The 14,514-nt window shown below is 35.5% G+C and overlaps 1 protein-coding gene across 39 annotated transcripts in view; it reads right to left on the reverse strand.

Moving 5' to 3' along the window:
* The window catches only part of RIMS2 (regulating synaptic membrane exocytosis 2), a 614,217-nt gene that overhangs the window by 133,691 nt on the left and 466,012 nt on the right, over positions 1-14,514 (reverse strand). The window lies entirely within an intron of this gene.

A 14,514-nucleotide genomic window follows, 5' to 3' on the forward strand; every position in this document is an offset into this window, starting at 1 on the left:
TTGAGAAAAAAGTAAATTCAAATTTCTAAAATAAGATTTTCATTTTTCCAGTATACTTATTGGAAGCTCTTAGATTAGGTAATTTCCTAGTTTGATTTCTCTAACAGCCATTTCACCAACTCATGTTATTTGAGCTTTGTACATGAACTTCTTGCACAAAACACAGGGGTGGGATTATGAGTTCCTTTGAACATTGCTTGTTACCAGAAAACTGCCATGTTGTCTTAAAATCTAGTCCAAGGATTGGTTATTGCAAAATACCAGGCACTAAAAAAGTCCAAGTTTGAAGAAAAAATGTTTTATGTCATCAAGAAATAGTTGGAGGAATATTCATATCACATTCAGAGTAGATCATAAGATTGGGAAAAAATAGGGCAAACAAAATCTTTGGAACACAGAGAAGTTGAAGTTCTGGACAGGGCTCTTGACACCAGTCTTGGGGGCTAGAGGAGACAAGAACAGAGCATGGGGAGTCTTCGCCCTGTGGTCAATAAAATAATCATGTCAGCAAGAAGATGCTATCCTTTGCACTAACCGATTTTTATAGGATTTCAGATCATAATTCAAAGAGAGTCCTGTTGTTTCTTGATAAGTACCGCAACTGCAGGGACTCTCCCTTTGAGGAGCTACTTCCAGATAATTTTCCTTTTATCCTAGCTAAGGCTCTTATTGGTGCTTGATTTGAATGTTGCACTGTGTAAAAATCTATTAGAGACAATTTTGTGTAGATAGGACTCCTCAAGAGGGTATTGCATGATAAGGTCTTCACTTGAGAGGGAGAAGGAAGTGAGGAAAAGCTACAGAAAACTGAAGGCTAATTTAAGATTCAGCCTTGTAAATAATATTCTGCAAAATGAAATTCCCACTAGAAAACTCTTCCTTAATTCCTTCAAGGAGAATTAGTTACTGCCCTGTGTGTTCATAAGCTACTTTCCTCATGCTTTTCTCACAGTTTTATCACGTGTGTATCTCTCCCCCCCCACACACACATAATGATCTACCTATCTATCTTGCTAGATTTAAAATCTCTGAGGATACTAACTGTCTTAATATTTTAGTATGTATTCCCATTATCTAGATCCTTGCCTGGCATATAGTAGCAACTCAATAAATGTTTAATGAGTAAAAATGAATGGAATGGTTGTTTTATCTGGACTGTATCCTAGAGTATTATCTCCAGTATGAAGCATCAAGTTAGAGTATAAAATACTGTAGTAACAGCTGAATAGAGTTTAGTCACCTGACCCTTTTATTCTCCATGGTGGGTATAGGCAGTGGTGCACTGACATATGGTTAACAACCAGGTATCCAAGAGTTCTGATTTACAGAGTTTGCTAATTTCTGAGGAACAAATACTCCCACTATGGCTGCTTTCAAGTTACTAAGTTACCAAGTGCAGATTTGGTGTATACTACCAAGCATGGGGTTTAGAAATACATGCATTGTTTGTACAATTCCCTGAAATTAATCTGAAGACAATGAGTAAGGGGCAATAAGATGTCCTATCTGTAAAGTTACTCATCCAGGGAAATCTTGTGAAAGATGGAACAGCAAAAAGAGCTTAAGGGAAAAAACTGTAATAATAAAAAGAGTAGCTGTTAGCCTATAAGCCAAAACATACCAAGGAGCCAACTGTCTTTTGGTCTCAGGAAAACTTGTAAGCTTAATAATTTTTCCTGGAGAATTTGTAGAGAAGGAATTATTGCTAGTAGTCAATTATGACTCTCTTAATTTAGAGCTCTGGGGGAGCTCTGTATCTATTAGCAATCAGCTGATCTCATCACCTGTTATTTATTTCCATTAACTTCTCATAAGTTTTAGAAATGGAAATGCCAGTTCTGCAATGAAATTCCAGGTTTACAGATCTCAGGTAGCTACAGAACTCATGTTTTTGCCCTTAACAAATGCATTTATCACTTTCTTCCTCAGAAGAAATCTACTCTACTGTTTACTGAAATTGTTCTTAAAAACAAACAAAACGATCAATAATATCCTAATTTACCAGCCGGTAGTGTCTTTAGTTTTCTTCTTGCTTGATTTTGCTGCCACATCTAGTATTATTGAAGCCCTCTCTCCTTCTGAAATGTTTCCATAAACGTCTTCTTAGATACCGTCACTCATGGTTTCTCACCAGTCTCCCTCACTATTCCTTCTTAATCTCCTTTGCCAGCTTCACATTCCCTGACCTGATTTTAAATTATATTTTCCCCAAATTTTGATCGTTAGCCTTTTCTTTTCACTATGAATATCTCCCCCCCAGGATGATCCAATCCATTATCTTTGCATTTTCACTACCACGTAATGACTAATAAATCCTTATCATCTGCTCTCACTCATCTCCCAAGCTTCAGACCTGTATTTCCAGTTATTTCCAGGGCATCGTGCATATGCTGTTTTGCACGTACTTCAGATTTATGTGGCCAAAACCAAATTTATTCTCTTTCACCCCAAACCAACTATTCATGTATCTCCCATCTCCTATAATAGGCTCAATATTGAACTAAAACATAGAAAATGTGTAAGTTATCTTTGACTTCTCCTTCTTCAATATTGTCCACTCTAATTAGTCAAGAAATATCACTTACTAATTTTACGGTAACAAATATCTGGATATTTAGCTATTAGGAGTATACGAATGGGTTTCTGGCCTTTCATGTGGGTAACTCAAGTCTACCACACCTATATATTGGTCTCAGTTGCCGCTGAACGCCTACCAATATTCTTTCTCTTTTTTTGTTCTTTACTAAAAGAATCCAGATTTATTTCAGTAGTCCAACAACGAGAACAGAAACAAACAACTTCATTTTCCAGGATTCCTTGTAGCTAGGGTGATCATTTCACTTGGGTCTGGTCACTGTGAGGTAAGCAGGAACCAGGGACTGGGGTTGGAAAGAGCTACTACTTTTCTGATTACAGTGGGCTGACTCAGGTGGGGTGGCCATTTGCTTTTCCCTCTTTGCTTATTTTTTTTTCTGATTAGAGATTAAACATGGGCAGAGGGGTGCAGCAGTCATTCTGTGACAGCGAGCATGAATGTCCTACACTAAGAACAGGGAACGGGAAGTTTGGCTCCTTAAACAGCAGTATCAGCCATGGGCTGCTGTTTGGATTTCTTCAGATTCTCTTGTCAGGCTTTTTTTTGTTATTACAAACATGTGAATGCAAACCTGAATGGTATACCATTCGTTTTGTTCTGTGTCAGTAAAGATATTTTCAGACTTCATGGAAATGACTAAAGGAACATTCTTTCACTAACAATATTGAGATAATCTATGATGCCTGAAAATCTATCATCTGATTTTGATGATGAGAAGCAACGTATGATAATGGCCATGAGCTATAGAGTTGAAATACACTGATGTGCAACTGCTCTCCCACTTACTGGTAGCTATGTAATCTTGGGCAAGTCTCTTAACTTCTCTGAGCCTGCTGTGAGCTTTAAATGAGATCACAGGTCTTGACACATAGTAAATATTTACCATGATAATAATGAGGCATAGTCTGAGATGAAATTAAAGAGGCTCTAGACTATGATAATTCAGTTTTCATCAACATTTGGCTATCACCTCAAACATTTTGCCTTGACTTATAAAAAAAAAAAACTTGAAAAGAGCTGTGAAGTCTTATTATAAATAAGTCCCCAATTCCATATCTCATTTAAAAAATAAGGTATTGTCCTTTGACACCAGGTTGGCTTATTTTACATAACGTAGGAAAACACCAAACCTGACTTGGAAATTCATGTTTTTTATTCTTGAAACTATTAACCTGGGTTAGTTTTTGTAATTGTGCTTATACTTGGCATCAAGGAAAGTTAAACCAGGGAATGTAACAATCCGTGACCATAACACTAATAATTATTAAAATGTGGATAGTTTTTATGGTTTACAAAGAACTTTCAAATATTTTCTATATTGCTTCCTTAGTCATCTATTGATTTAGATATATCCACATAAAGTAAATGGGTTTTCTTTCTTTTTCAATAACTTTAATGAGTCGTATATTTATTTGTATGCCCTTTATTTATTCAGTAATATCTCAAACAAATGTCACCTGAAATTTCTGTCTCAATTAAGAATATTCTCAACGTCTGTTTTCCCACACTGTTAAATATATAAATAACAATACCCCATTTTGATACATATATAATATTTCATGTATATCCAAGCTGACAGAGAGTAGAACAGAATGCCTGCTGTTAGTGCAAACCAACAAGCCCAGACTTTTCCAAAAGAGAGAAGAGTCAGTGTTAAAGCACTTATACCATCATTGTGACTAAACGCTTTTCCAAACCCTTGGATGAGAAACCTTTAAGATCTAGCTAGAATTAAGAAATATCATAAAGAAATGCTCCTTAGCCACAAGCATCCCTGATACTTGGTCCTTTGTAAATATTTTTAAATATCCCATGGCTTATTTTTGTAACTTTGAGAGAATGTTTATATTGTTTATTAGGATATAAGGTGGAGATATTATAGATATTGAGTGGCAAGCTAGCATCCCCAAAGCTGCAACAGAAATAAAACATGAGAACATAGCATTAGGACAAAGGTCCTGAGAATGTGAAGCAGGCAGAAACATGACAAAAATGAATGGACTAGGGATATGGAGAAGGCTCCTTTCCAAATAATAATACCTTAGAAAGCATAGAGTAACTCAAGGCACTTGTATCTAAGAAGATCAGGGCTAAATAATAGCCTGAATAACCACGAAGTGCTGAGAAACTTGAAAGGATGTGAGCATCGCCCTGACTTACCAAATTCAGGAATAGGCCAGATATAATTACATTCTGTTGAAAATCTGTAAGAGGCCCACTACTCTGATTCCTTGTGTTAGAAGATACAGCAGCATTAGTTGGGTTTGCATTAAGACCATTTGGGATGAAGGCAACAGTCAAAACATGGTGAGGAATAACATTTACGTCTTGCTTAGACTAGAGCAGTAGCCTCTGAATAGGACTTCTGTCTCTAATCTCCCTTACAAATACATCTTAAGATGCACTAGAATTAATATCTGTTCATATTGGTGACTTCTTCAAATACCTTCAAAGCCCATGGTTATAATGAAGAACATTCTAGATTTTTAACCGAGTGATCCAAAGCGCTCTGTAACCCAGTCCCTGTCCGCTTATCCATCCTTATCTCCTAATACGTATCGCGATTTGTGTATTTCCATTCTAAGGAACTACTAATTATTCCTTAAACATACAGCTTGTGCTCACATGCGTCTGCAACTTTGCTTCAGCTCTTCCTCTGCCTGACATGTTCTCCACCTCATGGATTATTCTATAACGTATTCCCAGGTTTCTCCAAGCCAAATGAGCATTTCTCTCCTAATGCTTCCTTTGCATGGCTAAGTTTTATTATATCAGATAACACAGCCTATTTTGTAAGAGCATCACTTATGTACCTGTGTTTCCCTCATTCAGTTATGAACTCCTAGATTGGAAGGATTTAGCCTGCTTGCCTCTTTCCTTCCATCCATCCCTCCTTCCTTTGTTTCCTTTCATCCTCTCTTCTTTCTTCATTTCTCCCTCCCTTTCTCCCTTCCTCCATTCACTCAGTCCTTCATTTGATTGCTATGCAATTGATTGTTTTTCTGGAAACTTTTTTCTTCTTTTAACGTTGCAGAACCAGATGCCAGAATTACCGCTGACCAGCTTCAGAGAATTATCAGGCATGCAGTTCTGAGTTTTAGAAAAGAGGGAGCTACCAAATGTCCCCTGAGATTACAAAATATGTTTAGACACACAAGGGGACTCGCATAGAGCCACTCTTTGTTTAAGAAAAAAGCCCAGGAAAGTTATTTGATGCTGACACATACTTTTAATTATTCGCTCATCACTGAGTTATTAAAAAGAAATCACAGGATTTTAAAGTTGGAAGTGACCTCTAAGAGGATATAATCTAGCTTCTTAATTTTGAGGATGAGAAAATTAAAAAACAGTGTCGTGACTAAGTTTATGCAACTTGTTACTACTGAGGTCTTTCTATGTCTTTCCATTAAAAAATGTGTTAACTATAATTTCATGTTCAATGGGATACCAGGCAAGCATAGAGAGAACCTAAGTCATTTCTTTTTTAAATAGTCACAGTTTGAAGTATATATTTTAAAATAAAGACTTCCTTCATTTTCTGAAATTTTTAAAACTCTACCTAAAATGACATGTATAACCAGAATACAAAAACTGTATAAAAATAACAATACAACACTACTTGTAACTATACAACACTACTTGTAGCTATAACTGGATAGATCTTAAACAAACAAAACTTTAAAATAATTAAAAAAACAGTGGCTTGCAAACTAATAAAAAGATAAAGATGTTCTATGTCCTATGGAAATAACCCCTTTACATTCCATTTAAAATCAGGTCATCTTTTGGGGTGGGGCACAAAATGGTAATGGGCTTAAGAAGCAACATGTTCTTCATGTTGCAACATGACTGGACCTTGAAGACTGTTAGCTTTGCTGTGAGTATGCCTAGTCATGAAAATGCCCTGAAAAGGGCCAATCTTAAAATCACAGCCATTTCTTTGTTAGTCAGGAAGCTGTATTGAACTAATAAATTTTTGTTCACCCATGAGAATGAAGTTCACTGTAAGGTTTTTCTGTTACCCCTATGTCACATGTATAATAAATAATAAAAATAACAACATTACTGGGTGCTCCCATGTGTCAAGCTAAGTTCTGTACCCTTTTACACACACTATTTCTACCTCTTGAAGTTATCACCAGGAAAAAGTTCTTTCTCTTATAGGTTAGCTCTATTATTTTCAGACTAAAGTATTTATTTTGCAATCTTTGAAACTGATGAAATAGAAATAATCAAAATTCCATATTTAGGAAAACATTAGTACATTTATTTTGCTAATAAATAATATCCTTCCAACTGAAAAAAAATTACAACTAATTTTTTTGTGTGTTTTGTATTATTATATAATAAAGCTGTAGACATGTTCAATTAGCCAAATTGAACTGAAATTATAGGTGTAGATAGCTCCATGCTCCCTTAGTTGACTGACTGCCTAATTGACTAAAGGTTTTGAATTGAGGGTCAATTCAAACCTAGTTGTCAAATATTTCACGTGAAGTAATAGGCAAAGATATTACACATATAAATTTATTCTCTAAATCATATTATGCCATAAGTTAATTTAAAAATATACAGATTCAATCTTTTGTGAGAATATATCTAATAGAGAATCTGACACTGATCAGAGATTACTGAATCAATTAGATGAAGGAAATGAAATATAGAATGTCTGCTTCAAACCTAATTTAAAATATTAGGCCATGAAATTAAATGACTTTATTAATTAATAATGAGGTTGCCTAAAAACCAAATGTTAATACATAGTGTTTTTCAATGCAGCCTTCAAAGTACCATGTAGCACTTTATAGATTACAGAGTCCCTCAATTTCTACACATAAAAAAGCTGGGCTGTGAAGAACTATTGGGTAGTTTATCCAAAGTCTTATTACATAAGTGGTAGAATAAAAATTAGAGCCCAAATCTTCTAATTTTTTCTCAGCTTTCTTCCTACTATGATTAACTATGGACACAAACCAATAATTAAATGCCCATTAGAAAGTTTGCTTCTGACTGTCATACAAAAACCTACCCACACCTTCTCCCAAAGTTCATAACTTGTCCTTACCTTGGTACAAAATACTTTGACATTCACCTCCTCTAAAGCTTTTTCCAAACATTTGCCATCCCTGACTGTCTAGCTTTCTCTCAGCACTGATGTCCATATTCATTCATGCAAAAATATTCCTTTGAGTGCTTAAAAGCGTTTGCCACTAGACAGACTACCAAGATGAAAAAATATAGTCCCCATTCTTAAGAAGATAAAAAAATAAGCAAATAATTATCACATAAGGCAGAATATATTTATTTTAAGATGTGATAAATGCCATGGTTGGTTCAGAAGGTATATATGTTTTCATATTTCTCTGTTGTTTTGAACATTCTTATACATGTAATTTTTTTATATGTCAATACTTAATGCTTCTAGATTACATGGAATTTGCGTTGGAAATAATGTTTCTGCCCTATTTATCACCTTTTCTTCCTTCTTTGTTTCCCATATCCTCCTTGATTTCATAAAGCAAGATCTCTCTCCTCTTGGTGACCCGTATCATTGAACCCTTGAATTCCCTGTAAGGTATTCTAGTTAACAAGCCAGTAGCTCTGGAGGCTTGATGAAAGCAAAGGTGAATGAATGAATTTCTTTTTTTCTGGAGGTAAAAGAAAATGTTTCTTCCATGTATTCTTAGGCAATATATAAAAAGAAATTATGCTATTGAAAACAGCAGCTATTGTTCATACACTGACCCTTTTAGCAGCAGGTAGCTGAATACAAGTTACTTAAAATTCTTTTGTCAGTTTTTAGCAACATTATATTTACTAAAAAGAGAGAAATTATAATTTTTTTCTGTAATTTTATAGTGTTCTATAACATATGAAGTGTTGCCCTAGTTACCTCAAATGAATTCTTCATAATTAAAAAATATCCTCTCCATATTTCTTGGCCTGACATGTGGTTATATAGTAATGGGTGGCAATTAACAAATACATGTAAAGAAAAAAAGACCCACGGCTTGAATGTCAAAACCAAATTATGGTCGAGGAAACCATATTTAAATTTAAATGTGGTTTTATCACTAAGCAAAATAATTTAAAAACTGAACTTGCAAGCACAAAAAATATTTCATCTCCTAGGATATGACAAGGTAGTTGGAGAAAGAGAAAAAGTAACAAAGTTTTAGCAGTTTTAAAGTTTGAAATGAAATAGCTATAGTTACTTGCTTTAAAATCTCTATTCATATTATAACCAAATACACTTTTATAAGGCAGTAAAAGTTATTTTAAAAGACCATTAATCGTTTGTTAGAAATATGTTGTGCTTGAACTGTGTATCCCCCAAATTCACATATCGTAGTCCTAATTCCTCGTACCTCAGAATGTGACTGTACTTGTAGATAGGGCCTTTAAAGAAGTAAGTAAGGTAAAATGAGGTCATATGGGCGGGTCCTAAGCCAATTCACAGAGAAATGACCTTGTGAACACGCAGCAAGAAGATAGCCATCTGTAGCCAAGGACGGTCTCAGAATAAACCAAACCTGTCAACACTTTGATCTTAGACCCCAAGCCTCCAGAACTGCGAGAAAATTAATTTCTTTTGTTTAAGCTACCTAGTCTGTGGCATTTGGTTGTGGCAGTCTTAGCAAACTAATACAAGATGTTGAGGAAAAAAGGTACCTAAAGTTGGAAACTTTAGAATTCAAAGATTACTCACACATAAAAATACCAAATTTCTAAAATTCCACTAAAATTATTTACCATTACGTTTTTAAGTATGGATCTTTTACTTAAAGTGAAGTATATTTGTATTTATGAGACAAGGAAGAAATGAATAGCTATTGCTTCCATCAGCTAAAATATGGAGAAGAGAAATTCTCCTTTGCCTCACCTCTAGGGTGTGTGTGTGTGTGTGTGTGTGTGTGTGTGTGTGTGTGTGCAGATACAGATAAATTCGTGTGCAAAAATAATTTTCTCTCTCTCTCTTTAAATTAAAGTTGAAGTACATCCAGTTTGCTAGAGAATAGAAATGGCAAGAAAAATAATTTTGGATAAAGATTTGACTAAACTGGTAAAAATAATACAACCCTAATCAATTTTTAGACTTTTAAAATTATCCTTAATCTTTATACTTTAGCTCCCTTTCCACCCATATATTTTTAGGATTACCTTAAAGATATGCTTAGCTGTACCTAGTAGATTGTTGATGGCAACAAATATAGAGCTGAGCCCCGAAGGGCTTTGGTAAGAGCAAGTTATCTGCTGGAAATGATTCTTCTTTTTCTTCTTCTTCCCCACCATCATCATCATCATCACCACCACCATCATCATATCACAGCTAACATTTACGTATTCCTTACTACATTCCAAACTCTGTTTGAGAGCTATACATATACGTAGATCGATTTAATCTTGAAAGCAATCCTATGAGGTAGGTACTATATTTTAGCACATCTTCCAGAATAAGAAACCTAGGCACAAGGATGTTAACTAACATGCCCAAGGCCACTCAAATATTGACAGGTAGGATTTGAACCCAGGCAGTTTGGTTTGAGAGTCCACATTTTTAATACTACTCTGCAGTCTATATTTTATCATAGTCACTAAAAACAAATTGCAGACTGACTAACAAAACTGGCTATGTATCTCTATTACTGTAATCAAGACTTCAAAAGTTGTGCTGTGAACATGGCTGCTACTGTGGTTATGAATAATGCACACCAATGGCAAGAAGGTATACTTCCAATGGCCTCTTCTCCCATGAAGATATATTGATCATCCATTCCTTTATTTATCTCACAGATAAAGAAGAAATTACATAAATGTATATAGAAAAATTTTTCATTAGTTTTAAATTCTATTTGGTGGATGTAATAGAATATAGATGAGAAATCTACCTTCACTGGTGTGAATAAGAAAATACGGAAGAGGCAAAAGAGAATATAGAGGCTTTTAAAATATGATTTTTCTCTAGTTCCTTTTTCATTTCAATTTCCAACTCTCTTTTCATTAGGCTTATATAGCCATTTGTCAAGTTTGTAGGTGAGACTGAAGTTGTTTCAATCTGGCCAATCAGTCTTATCAGACTACCAGTAATATCTCATGTGCTTCAGGGGCCGTATTATATATGGCTGCTCTTACTTACTAGCTTAATAACCTATATTTTAAAAGCTAGTTTTATCTCTCTTTATAAATATACTTGATAAAGGAACAACCAGAGACTGATTGCAGAAAAGTACACAGCAGGTGACTAATAAAAGGCTTGGAAGCTGTCTGGCTCCAAGACAAGCAGCCCGACAGTCCAGAAGGGTTATGGCCTGGTTTGGGGCCAGAAAGCAATCTAAAGTATGCAGAACTCGGGACAGAAGTCACCCTCAACTGGGGAAGGAGAGGAGAGAATGTTAAGAAGTGACAACTGCACCCACACTCTGACTTTCTCAGAACCTTGGTGGCGAAGTTTGGAAGCTTGGTAGTGAGAACGCTTCAGGGTAACGTGACTTGTCTCTTTTTTCCTCCTATGCTCCCATGTGAGCAACTTCACTTAATTCCAGGAGTTTCTCTTGGGATTTTGCTACAGATCTTGAAGCTAGCTGACCGCAGGGTTATAAAGAAATGAAGGCAACACAGCAGAATAGAAGGGTAGAGAAAGGGGGTGTTGCACTGAAGAAATCCGGATGCAGCCACTGGCACTCCTGCCGTGTTACCTTCATCAGTGAGTGGTAAGATTTCTTGACCTGGCCAGGGATGGAGACCACAGATAGGGGACCTTAATTCTGATTTTTAAAGATGAAGCCATTCTGTCAGATATGTGGCTGGACGAAGCCTATTAGAGTTTCCTGAAAATCTGAATCCTGCCTCTGTGTACGAAATAATAAACTGCTTCTTCCAAGAAAGGAAGCTTCATTACTTCCTCTGCGACATTTTAACTTCCTCTGTGAGGGCCTTGCAGAGTAGAGACTGAGTTACTGAGATCACTCCTATTGGAATTTTTCTGCTCTATTTGTCAGAGGATCCCACCTCACTCACACCAGCACAGCGGGGTCTGTTTCATGTGAGTACCAGGTTCTGGATGCTTCAGCAGCAATCCCTCCAAGTGGGCACAAAGCCTACTTCAGCTGTTCTGTTGCTGGCCTGTGTTATATGCTGCTAGCAATTCAACTTTTCTTCTTAGGCCAAAAATTTTTCCCAAGCATTTTGTTTCAATCACTGCTATAAAAGAAGCCTCCATTTCTTCACTTCTCCGAAATATATGTATTTTCAAGCATTTTCTTAGTGATATGTACAAGCCCACCTATCCATGTTTACAATTTTACTTTTTATAAATGTAGTCTTTCAGTATTCAGATTAAGGAGCAGCGAAACGGCCAGGCCTACATGTGTGCCCGTTAACTGCTTTCCAAGGGCCAGGCTCATTTGACATCAACCCTGATAACCTAATTTCTTCATTTCAGCAATTTAGTTTGTAATTTCTCACCACACATCATGTTTCAGCCTCTTGTTTTTTTTTTTTTTAAATCCATATCCCTTGAAGATTCATAAATTCTTTCCCCCTAAACTGAATTTTTCCTTTTAGATTTCTGATGCTTGAATTCTCTGAGAATAAAAGGAACATTCAATGACCTCTGAGTTGCCCTAGAATCCTTTTCATTAGCTCAATTATTTCTTCACCGTTTCGTTCTGACCTTGTCATATTAATTTCTCATGCCCATGATTACATTTGCTGTTGTTATTGTGAAAATTAAAGCAAATATTATCTGCACCACTTATTCTGCACTTCACTAAATGCTAAGCCATTTCTATACATCATCTCTTTTCATCCCAATCATGACCCTCTGAAATAGATCCCAAAGCCTGGTTTAACAGATAAAGAAACTGAGAATAAGGGGTTAACCTACCCAAAGGCACCTAGGGGGAGTTTGCTTGAGTCCAGGCACTGTTCTCACCTGCTGCACTACACTCATTTACTGCTGTCACTTTGATGACACTGGAGTCTCTAAGTACTCCTGTTTACAAACGTCCAACTTATAAACAGCCCATGTGTAGCCACTCCTAACCTGCCCCAACCTGTCTCCCTTTTCTGGTGTCCCTATTGCCTGTGTCTTGAAAGTCCATTTAAAACACTTAACGCTGGCACTGAATGTGTATTCTCAGCGTAGAGAAGAGAATAAAGTCTAATAAAGGGAACAGTTTAGTTAACAGTGGTGACCTATTTGTCAAAAATACTTTGTTTTTAACTGAGTTTTTTTTTTTACATTGTTATTGCCTGCAATTCCACCAATGTGAGTTTTAGTTGTATTTAAAGGTTTTTAAAAAATGACACTATTTCTGCATTGTCTTATTCATATTATAACGTAAATTACTTTAGTTGGATTGCTTTCCTTGTGATGGGCCTCTTTGAAATTGGTGAATGGGTCCTTAAAGGACAAAACTGCTGGGAACAAAGCGACAAGTACGAGGATCAGGTGTGCAAAATGAACGGAGAAAAACTCTTCTCCTTTCTACATTGTCCCCTGCTCCCAGAACACTAACTTAGTGTATTAGATTAAGAGTTAAATGGATTAATATAGACCTCTGGTCCACATTTGAAAAGTTCTGCACACTATGTGGCCTATATTACCTAATTCTAGGGAGATAAATAAGGAAATAGAAAATGATAATATGGTTTTATATACAGCAGTTATGCTGTAATAAAAATATTTTGTGATAATTTTGTGAAAACATTACTATTTTAAAAAGAGCATCATTTCTCCAGAGTTGAGCTCCAAATAAATACTGTACCAATGAACTGCATAGCATTCTCTATTGAAATGTTAGGGGCTACCCTTTCAAAAAATATCTTCTGAGATCATTTAAAAATAATAAATATGGCTAATTAAAAAAGTAAACATTATTACTTAAATAAACATCAAACTCTACATATTAATTTTCATATACATATATATATACACATTGTTTGGCCTCAATATTATTGAGAGTATTCTATGTATTTTAAAAAATCATCTATATTCTTTCCTAAAGTATATTGGGAGATAAACAAATAAAACAAACGGGTGTCAGTGGAAGACATGTTTCTACAAGTTTTAATATCTTATTTTATTAGGACTACATGCCTTGGTATTTGGATTCTATAAAATGAATAAATGAGAGATTAGAGAAGAGATGCCACAAAAGAAAAAATAGTTAGCCCTAAGAAGAAATACAACAAAGTCTGGGAAGACACAGATATCATTTCTGACATCAAGTTCAAAAGGTTAGGGATGTGTCTGAAGTACTATATCACTACAAAACTATTTTCCATGAAATCCAGTGAACCTATTTGAAGTTCGATTCATATTTTTATTTTAGAAAAAAAAATTATAGAAGTTTAGGGCCTGCTGACTAAAGGCAAGGCTATTTTTATTTGTCTTGAATTTACCTTTCTCTGGCTTTAGGCCTATGTCATTTCTAGCACACCAGAATTCCATGATGAACAATTCTACATTACCATGTGAGTATTCATGTAATTTGAGGAAGAGCTTGGTGGTTTGGAGGATGATGCTGATGTAGGAATCTCTGCCTCTTCTAGGTTGTACTAGACCTAGGAACTAGGTCTAGTTTCTAGTTTCGGGGGAAACTAGAAACCTGTGCTACCTACCACATATGCATATCCAACCTAGCCAGTTACGCTTTACTTAGTAAGTCTTGACTTTACCAAAGAATGGAGTATAATGGAGAGAAACTGAAGGTTAAGTAGGTAAGGATAAAATAGACCTAATGTATAAAAATCCAAACAGCTCTTCTCTAATACACAGATATAGACCACAAGTATTGCATGATTGCAACGATTACATTACTGAGTCACAGAACACGTAATAATTAAATGTCATAAGTTTTGCTATTTTCGTTCTCTTATAAAATCTTAAATAGCTACATCAGAGAAAAGTCTTT

Source organism: Lynx rufus, unplaced genomic scaffold (genome assembly GCF_022079265.1).
Source record: "Lynx rufus isolate CCGP_SWC_20201006 ecotype Redwood Valley unplaced genomic scaffold, mLynRuf1.p SCAF_26, whole genome shotgun sequence".
NCBI lineage: Eukaryota > Metazoa > Chordata > Mammalia > Carnivora > Felidae > Lynx > Lynx rufus.